The 10,114-nt window shown below is 39.9% G+C and overlaps 1 long non-coding RNA gene across 1 annotated transcript; it reads right to left on the reverse strand.

Moving 5' to 3' along the window:
* Nucleotides 1-632: 632 nt before the first annotated feature.
* On the reverse strand, nucleotides 633-6,468 carry LOC310878210. The gene is made up of 4 exons (XR_014570875.1): nucleotides 6,227-6,468; nucleotides 4,620-5,174; nucleotides 3,759-4,244; nucleotides 633-1,771 (listed from the first exon to the last, which is right to left on the reverse strand). It is a non-coding gene; the product is annotated as an uncharacterized lncRNA (long non-coding RNA).
* Nucleotides 6,469-10,114: the final 3,646 nt, after the last annotated feature.

Here is a 10,114-nt window from a genome sequence, read left to right on the forward strand (position 1 = left end):
TTTTACCGACAGAAGCACGTATATATGCACACAAACAATGAGAATAACTTCCGGGGCGGATAAAGAAAGAGAGAATAATTTCCGAGGTCGAAAGTGTAACCCATTTAGAATACTTTTAGGCCTATGTCCAGCAGGGGGCGGACATTGATTGATTGAAATATTTATTAACAGTTTGCAGAATTACAGTACATTTCAAGCACAAACTCAATACAAAGTCTGTTAACTGTGAGTGGACGACGACAATTAAGCATTACACTTGTTTAAAAGAGGGTCCACCGGCACCTTGTTCAATTCATCAAAACATTTAGAGACGTACAAATAGACACGTCAAAGAACAGAACGTAAATAATTTATCATAGCTTCAATGTACCAACCAACCAACACGATCAGTCTTACTCTTTACAACCTAAATTCTAAATTTGTTACATTTTCTGCAATTCTGCAAACTGCAAAAATACTTCAATCAAGCAATGTTTAAAAAATGCTTTATAGGCTACCCTGTATAATATATATAACAATGCAATGTGACATAGCTCTGTTTACAAAATGCTGTATCCCCTCCAACTGTATTTCCCCTATTCCCTATAAAATAAAGCAGCAATCTCTCTTGACCTTTAAAAAAAACGGTAGCCAACAACAAAGTAAATAGGTATAATATTACTATTTTGGCAGAGTAATTAATACCTCACAGTACATTACTTGTTACTAGGAAAAGTAATAATATTACAGTAATATATTACTAGTAACTAGTTACTGCCCAACACTGGTTCTTAGTACTGCTTTAAAACTAAACACACAACAAAACACAATGTAAACATAACTAAATCAACAAAGTCTAAGTCTAAAGGCTCCATTTTCGTCACCACTAAACCCCTTATTCCTAAACTAGCCAATCTACATTGACACGTTGTGAGCTTGTATACTGGCCATTTTAACTATTCAAAAATGTTTTGCAAAATAGTAAAAAAAATAAAATGCAAAGAAGTTTAGGGATAAGGGATTTAGTGGTGAAGAAAATGGAGCCCTAAATGTCTGTGAGAAAGAAACTTAACTCCTTACTTCTCCCCCTGGGCGCTCATCATAACCATCCTTATTCAGTGCCACAGTATGTATGATGTTAGCTCAGGTGGCTTCCTTGAGAAACTGTTATGAACCCTTGTGTGTTTTCCAATCACTTAATTTCACCCAAAACCTCCATAAACTATAACACGACTAAGGATTTCTCTCACATTATGAAACCCCATGGGTTTCACTTTCTTCAGATGTGGGCTTAGCTAAAGTATACAACTGAAGGTCCTCTCCCTTGTATGAGTATGTGTGTGCCTCTTAAGATTTCCATTTCGATTAAACGTTTTACCACAAACTGTACAACTAAAAGTTTGTCGCCCCGAACAGGTCCTGGGATAGCTGTCCTGGGACAGCTTGTTTCTCAAAGAAAATCTTTGTCCTTCCACACTGCGGGTTGAGTGTGTTTTCAGTGACTTATCTTCCCTGGTCTCCTCGCACTCATCACTGTCTTCAGCGTCAGATTCAGAACAGTGTGACTGTGAAGACATGAAATGGTTGCTGGCTAGAGGTGTCTCTGTGTTTTCATTATATTCACTTCTTACTGCTAGTAATGTCTGCGTTGACCCCTCAGCCTCCTCTTGTCTGTAAATTAGCTGCTGCTGTTCATCCTTTTTCTGTGGAGGCTGTGGTTCCTCTTGGAGCAGGTCGGGCCTCCTCTCCTGTTGCTCTGGTGATTTCTTCTCTTTACAGACTGGGAGGAAGTCTAGGAGGCAGAATGGGAAATAAGAGAAAGGTGATGCTTAAAGTGTCAAAAATGCGACTTCTGTAAACAGAAATGTAAACTAGCTGCTGTTACAGGTGTAAAAATGATACGGATTCCGCAACTTCATAAGTCATTTACGTCATCAGATACATATTCATACACCAATGGCGGAGGAAACCATGCAAGGTTAGGCACCAACCTGCACATCGGGAGCAATTAGGGGTTCAGCGTTTTGCTCAAGGACACTTGCTCAAGGACAGAGAATCCGGCTACTCTATTGTCTACCCGTGAGCCCACTGCCTGTGTGTGTGGTGTGTGTGGTGTACACACGCACACACATGAGCGTGCGTTGCTTTTGGCAGAGAAATGTCTGTTTCGAGAAGAAGAGAACCAGTAAACCGGACAAAAAGAAACTTAGCTTACTTGTCAGCAATGAAAGAACAGGGAAACCACGCCCCTAATACAAATCTATATGAAACAAACATGAATATGAATTAGATATGCCTACGTCACGTCACAGAAATCGAATACATGATGTAGCTAAATATGTAATGAGTGGCACCAAATATTTATTTTCCACCCAGAAACCTGGAAATACACAGAAATAGCTACAGAAACAGCAGAAAGCTCTGAAACCAGAAGCCTATGAGCAAGTTGTACTATATCATTCCTCCCCATCACAAAGGACACAATTATTTTTTGTTAAAATATAAGAGAAAGTGATTTTGGTTGAGCTGTCCCTTTAATAATTATTCAGACATACAGACAACTGTATGTTTTGTAGTATCAGTGGTGTTGGTGGATTGGAGGTCATATTTAAGATAGAAAACACCACGGGCAGCCTTATATTGCACCCTGCATTTACACACTTAACTAACTAACTAACCAACTGCCCACTTTGACAGGCTGGAATGGCTTAGGGTTGACGACAGAGTACAGCATCTTGCAATGGGTCTGGTCTACAAGATTCGATACAGCACTTTGTATTGAGTTTGTGCTTAAAATGTACTGTAATTCTACAAACTGTTAATAAATATTTCAATCAATCAATCAAACCAAGATACCCAATACTTCCTTAATGTTAACGAAGTCCACACCCACAACACCAGAGGGAGCTCAACAAACCATGTGCAACCCAGATTCGGCACAAACAAGGGACTAAATTATTCATTCAATATATCTTATGCCACCAAAATGTGGAATGCCCTACCAACAGTCATTAAGACATGCAAATCCCTTGACTCCTTCAAAATCAAAACCGCTCTCAAAGGGCACCTACGGACGGCTGCAATTCGAAACTGGCCCCCGCCGTAAAATCTGAACCCCCCCCCCCAGCTTTTCCCTATATATACACCGGTAGGTTTCTTTTCCCTTTCTACATCTTTTATGATGAATTCCTGATCTGTTCTTTGGCTAAATAGAAGTGTATATTTGTACGTCTTGAAATGTACTGTAATTCTGCAAACTGTTAATAAATACTTCAATCAATCAAAAACACAAAGGTTCCATTGTGTCAAATCCATTTTAGGTCACAGGCAATTCCCCATTGAGATGCACGTCAAATTATGGGGATTTCTCCATATAAATTATTGATCATTTCAGTAGCAAGTGCTTCAAAGTGTCTTCTATTTCTAGTCAACCAGGCCTGCAGTAGGCTATGCTCTGCATGGGAAAATGTGCATGGCATTATTTCAATAAACTAGAAGTACAAGGAAATGAGGGAAAAACAGTATCCAACTCAATCAAAATGCACGGTAAGACTACGGTGATTAGTATTATTATCATCCCCTGGGTGGGTCAGTCGTGTAACTCTCCCAACGTTAAGCTGTGTAAGTGTTTAACAACACAGCCATGCAAAATATCATTGACAGTGATGAGGTGATGAAAGCTTGCCATTCTTAGCAATGGTTGCTATAACAATTTGTATTGTAATCGCTTTTAGGGTGGGGTAAGGGTTTAGCGAAGGGCTAATTGACGGGCCTCTCACCTGTATGAGTCCTTGCATGCCTCTTGAGATTTCCACTGTGGCTAAATGTTTTCCCACAAACTGTACAACTAAATGTTCTTTCCATCCTATGAGCTCTCATGGATGGAGTTAGTCGCAGTGATATCAGGTCCTGGGACAGCTTGTTTCTCAAAGAAAATCTTCGTCCTTCAACAGTGTGTGTTGTTTGTGTTTTCAGTGACTTATCTTCCCTGGTCTCCTCGCACTCATCACTGTCTTCAGTATCAGATTCAGAACAGTGTGAAGAGATGAAATCGTTGCTGGCTAGAGGCTCCGTCTCTCTGTTATCATTATATCCACTTGTCGCTGCTAGTAATGTCAGCATTGACCCCTCAGCCTCCTCTGGTCTGTGAATTAGCTCCTGCTGTTCCCCATTCATCTGTGGAGGCTGTGGTTCCTCTTGGAGCAGATCAGGCCTCCTCTCCTGTTGCTCAGGTGATTTCTCCTCTTCACAGACCGGGAGAAAGTCTAGGAAGCAGAATCGGAAATAAGAAAAACGGTGATTCTTCCTATTTATTCAGACAGTCTCCCCTTATGTTTTGTAAAACTAGTAGTGCTGTTAGTGGTAATATTTAATATAGAAAACACCACAGCCTTATATTGCACCCTGCATTTACACACTTGATTAATGCAGGAGTGTCATTGTTTCAAATTCATTTAGGTTGTGGGAAAGGGCGGAAATTGGGCGAAATGGCCACCTCTATCAAGGCCAAACCCATTGTGCACAACTACTCCCACTGCCCTGCAAGGATTTCTCTTCTGTATGAATCTCCATGTGTGTCTTCAGATGTGAGCTTCGACTAAAGCGCTTGTCACACAGTATACAACTGAAGGGCCTCTCACCTGTATGAGTCCTTGTGTGCCTCTTAAGATTTCCATTTCGGTTAAACGTTTTACCACAAACTGTACAACTAAATGTTCTTTCCCTTGTATGGGCTCTCATGGTTGGTGTTTGTCGCACTGATATCAGGTCTTGGGACTGCTTGTTTCTCAAAGAAAATATTTGTCCTTCAGCAGTGTGGGTCTTGTGTGATTTCAGTGACTGATCTTCCCTGGTCTCCTCCCAGTCATCACTGTCTTCAGTGTCAGATTCAGAACAGTGTGAAGAGATTAGTTGCACATTAACAGTTGGTTGTGATGCTCCACAGTTATCTACATCAGCTTGTGTTTTCACACGTTCATTTGAAGTGCTGGCTTGAGTCTCTGTCTCTCTGTTTTCATTATATTCACTTTTCACTGCTATTATTTTCAGCGTCGATCCCTCAGCCTGCTCTGGTCTGTGAATTAGCTTCTGCTGTTCATCCTTAATCTGCGGAGGCTGTGGTTCCTCTTGGAGCAGATCGGACCTCCTCTCCTGTTGCTCTGGTGATTTATTTTCTTCACAGACTGGGAGGAAGTCTAGGCAGAATAGGAATACAATAGGAATAGAATAGGTGACGAGCGAAAGGTGATGCTCAAAGGGTAAATATTTGCATAAAATAAATTAAATCTGTTTGTCTGTCTGTAGACACATGAGAACATTATGAGAAGACAGGATGAACGGAGAATGAATAAGTGAAAGGTGACTAAAAGTCCAATTGTAGTTATTGTACCAGAACCATCTCCCTTGTGACTTGTAATGGGAAAATGATCATTCACCTGAATCACACTCTGATCTCACATCACATCACATCACAACTGATAGACAGATGGCCATGTTTCCATGATGCTCACATTGTGAAGTATTACTGTGCCATGGAATCTCTATAAAATAATACAATTACCTGAGACTAGATTATATGCCTAGATTAATTTGAACAAACTGGTTATACCGTTATAGTACAGCATGTAACATAATATCATTTGCATCTACTATAGCTGCTGTGTGTGTGTGTGTGTGTGTGTGTGTGTGTGTGTGTGTGTGTGTGTGTGTGTGTGTGTGTGTGTGTGTGTGTGTGTATATATATATATATATATATATATATATATATATATATATATATATATATATTATATATACACACACAAACACACTTGAGTGGACATGGCTTTCATTATAGCACCCGGCCGTTTCTGGTGCAGGGCAGGTGGCGATTGGCGAAGTGAGACGTATACCGGTAATAACACCCTATTGATATTAAGTACACTATATACCCATGTATCCTAACATTCATACTGTACCAGGTATGTTCACATCAAAAATAAATACATGTACAATTTGTGATAAATCTGTTTAACACAACAGTGTACCCCCTCCATCCCATAGGCTACTTTCATTTTCTTAAACTTTATTACTATATTTTGACACTTGCTTTAGGAAAGCAAACGTATGATTTATCATGCCAATAAAGCTCATTCGAATTGAAAGTATGCTGGTCTTCTGTAAACGCATAGAAAGCATAAATCTACTGATATTGTTTTGTCATTTTGCAACTACAATGTGAATTAAAGGGTAAAAGAAAGTGACAAACCTGGCAGATCAGAGGTGACTTGAGGAGTGAGGAACACCAGCTGTCTGTGTTGCAGATCTATTTGTTGTTGGTATTGTACGATAGTTCTGACACACACAGCTAATATGTCCTCTGCAACGGCGGTCAGTCGTTCATTAAGGAACAGCCTCAAAGTCTCTATGTCAAACATTGTTACTTTAGTTAAAATATTACGTCTCTTCTTGCTTCTTTTACCGACAGAAGCACCGCATTAGTGCATTTGGCTTCGCTGCATACGTAAACTGAGAAGAATAACTTCCGAGGTCGATGATGTTGCGCGCATGTAAATACCTGCTGGGCTCAATTCACGTTGCAGTTTGCAGATCCGGTCTAGAGCGGATATGGAAACGTATGAAAGTGTGATTAGAAATGTCAGGATACAGTAGGCGGGCTCTAGACCGGATCTGAGAACTCTCACGCAGAGAGATTGTTGGTATGGAAGCTGTATTCGTTGACTTTTTTTTCCTTTCTCTTTCTTTCCAGAAAATCATTCTAAATAGGTTACATTTTCAATACTGACTTTGCATTATTTAGTCTAACATGAAGAGTATATATTAACTGTTAATAGCCCTAATAGCTCATTTACATGTTTTATTGTGCGGTTTGTGCTATGACAGGAAGTACGGTTATGTGTGTTTTGTTGTATTCATTTTCATAGATTTTTCATATATAGGCTATTTTAGTGATTGTTGCAATCACCATTACATGTTACAATGACAATAAAGATCTACCTAATAGACATTACATTTATGTATGCTAGTGTCCGAAGAATATATGTCTATTGTATTGTTTCACCATCTTAGTTTTATTTACTGCTGCTGCGGGATTTAAAATAAAACACAATGTACGCACAATGTAAGCAAAAACAACTAAATCAACAAAGTCCCATAACATAATTCACATAGTAAAAAAAACCCAGATATGCAGTGTGGGAAAATGCAAATAATAGATGGTAGGATATTTAAAATGTCTTCAGATGTCAATGTCTGCACACCACGTATTTATTGACTTCATATTTGCCCTGGGTAGTGAGGGGTGTATTGGAGTAATCGTAGCTCAGTGAGTAGAGAGGCCATCTTCTAGTATCAGATTCAGAAGGTCACTGGTTCACCTCCTGGCCCAAGTGTTTAAGTGTCAAATTGTCTGTGAGAAAGATACGTAACTCCTTACTTCTCACCCTGAGCGCTCATCATAACCATCCTCTACTTTGGCATCTATGATTCGTGTGCCACAGTATGTATCATGGTAGGTCAGCTCAACTAAAAGCATTCTCACCTGTATGAACGCTTGTGTGTTTTCAGATCACTAATTTCACTCAAAACCTCAAACCTATAAAACTAAGGATTTCTCTCACATATGAATCTCCATGTGTTTCTTCAGATGTGGGCTTGACCTAAAGCGCTTGCCACAAAGTATACAACTTAAGGCACTATGAGTACGTGTGTGCCGCTTAAGATGTGAATTTCGGTTAAACGTTTTACCACAAACTGTACAACTGAAGGGCTTCTCTCCCGTATGAGTCATTGTGTGCCTCTTAAGATCTGCCTTTCGAACAAACGTTTTAAAACAAACTGTACAACTAAATGTTCTTTCCACTGTATGGGCTCTCATGGATGGACTTTGTCGCCCTGATATCAGGTCCTGGGACAGCTTGCTTCTCAAAGAAAATCTTTGTCCTTCCACAGTGTGCGTCTGATCTTGTGACTGATCTTCCTTGGTCTCCTCCCAGTCATCACTGTCGTCAGTGTCAGATTCAGAACAGTGTGAAGAGATGAGCTGCACATCAACAGTTGGCAGTGATGCTCCAAGGCTCTCTACATCAGCTTGTGTTTTCACATGTTCATTTGAAGTGCTGGCTAGAGGCTCTGTCTCTATGTTTTCATTACATTCACTTTTCATTGCTAGTAATGTCAACATTGACCTGTCAGCCTCCCCTTGTCTGTGAATTAGCTCCTGCTGTTCATCCTTAATCTGTGGAGGATGTGGTTCCTCTTGGAGCAAGTCGGACCTCCTCTCCTGTTGCTCAGGTGATTTCTCCTCTTCACAGACTGGGAGGAAGTCTAGGAGGCGAAATGGGAAATAAGATGAACATTGATTCTTAAGATTTATTCAGACTCCCGGTACGAGTCGTATGACTCAGGGTCTCAACCCACTTTGGGCTTTAACAGCCGAAGAAAACAGCCGGAGGTGTGACACATAATATTATAATGTATGCAGTATCCTGTCACAACGTGTGTTGTGAACAATGTTATTTTGTTTTGTTGTTGTATTGTTATTTGGTGTGTTTATTGTTGTTAGGTTGTAATGTTTTTTTTGTTCTTATGTTTTAGTCTAGTAATGTTTTAAGAGTTACATTATATTGCACCTTGCATTTACACACTTGACTAACAGGGGTGCCATTGTGTCAAATTAATTTTAGGCTGCAGGAGGCCAGATTGCATAATTTGGTTGAGTTGTCACTTGTTTTAATTATTCTATGTTACAACCGTTTGTGTTGCAATACTGCAACACAACTGCCACAAAAATAAATAAATAAACAGTTAAAACAATAAATAAATGATGTGAATGACTGTCTGTTAGTATGCTGGTCCTATAGTTTAAATATCCAGTCCAGACCTAGGGTAAATACTAAATACATCGTTATGATTTGTGACAAACCTGTCAGATCAGAGGTGACTTGAGGAGTGAGGAACTCCAGCTGTCTGTGTTGCAGATCTATTTGTTGTTGGTATTGTACGATAGTTCTGACAAACACAGCTAATATGTCCTCTGCAACGGCGGTCAGTCGTTCATTGACGAACAGCCTCAACGTCTCTATGTCACACATTGTTACTTTAGTTACACTAATATTGTTTTTATGTTCTTTTACTGACAGAAGAACTTCACTGCAAAATAAACGGAGCAACAACAATGATAATAACCTCCGGGTCGACGAGGTTTGGTTTCTCGCATGTCAAATAAAGACTGTCCTGCTTGTACGCCCCCTGCTGCTGGGAGACGCGGGTATGGCTCTCGGGTTCAAAACGAACAGCGCTGGCTCAAGTTAGTTTGAGGCATGCTTCTGTGTTCTGTATAGTCCATGACATGATCCATCATTATATACGTTTAGTTTATGCCAACAGCTGTTACTATAGCGGTCTTTTATTTTAGTCTCACGATGTAGCCTATTGCCTTTGTTCTTTATGTAGGCATGAACAATTTAACAATGTTTGTGTGAACACCAACACAGCTGAGTCAAAATCAACATAAGGTGCATTTGGGATTTACATTTACTTACCCTTTTTTTTAAAGCTGATATTTTCCATTTAACTTTATACTCATTGTATGGATGTTATGCTGTTAAATGCACGTTAGTTAAGCTCCCACACCTTTTTTATATATAAATTAACTGCAATCCATCTAGGTCTCCTGCCTGGCAGTTCTAACCTCAGCACCCCTCTACCAATATACTCACTACCCTCCTCATTATGTGTCCAAACCATCTCAGTCTGGCCTCTCTGGCTTTATCTCCAAAACATCTGACATGTGCTGTCCCTCTGATGTACTCGTTCCTGATCCTATCCATCCTTGTTACTCCCAGAGAGAACCTCAACATTTTAGTCTCTGCTACCTCCAGCTCTGCTTCCTGTCTTTTCCTCAGTGCGACTGTCTCTAAAACATACATGTGTACAGATGTACTTTTATTGACACAATAGAATAATAGCATAAGAGCATAATAATAATAGTTTAATAATTTATGTTCAGCATTTGTCAAAGGTATCACATTTTAAGTGTTTAAATTTGAAATGCACACACACACACACGCACACACACACACCATGTGCTCCGTCACACCATGCGCTCCGCCCTTTAGAGTCCTCACGGAGAAGA

This window comes from Protomyctophum parallelum, assembly GCF_964188405.1.
Source record: "Protomyctophum parallelum genome assembly, chromosome: 20".
NCBI lineage: Eukaryota > Metazoa > Chordata > Actinopteri > Myctophiformes > Myctophidae > Protomyctophum > Protomyctophum parallelum.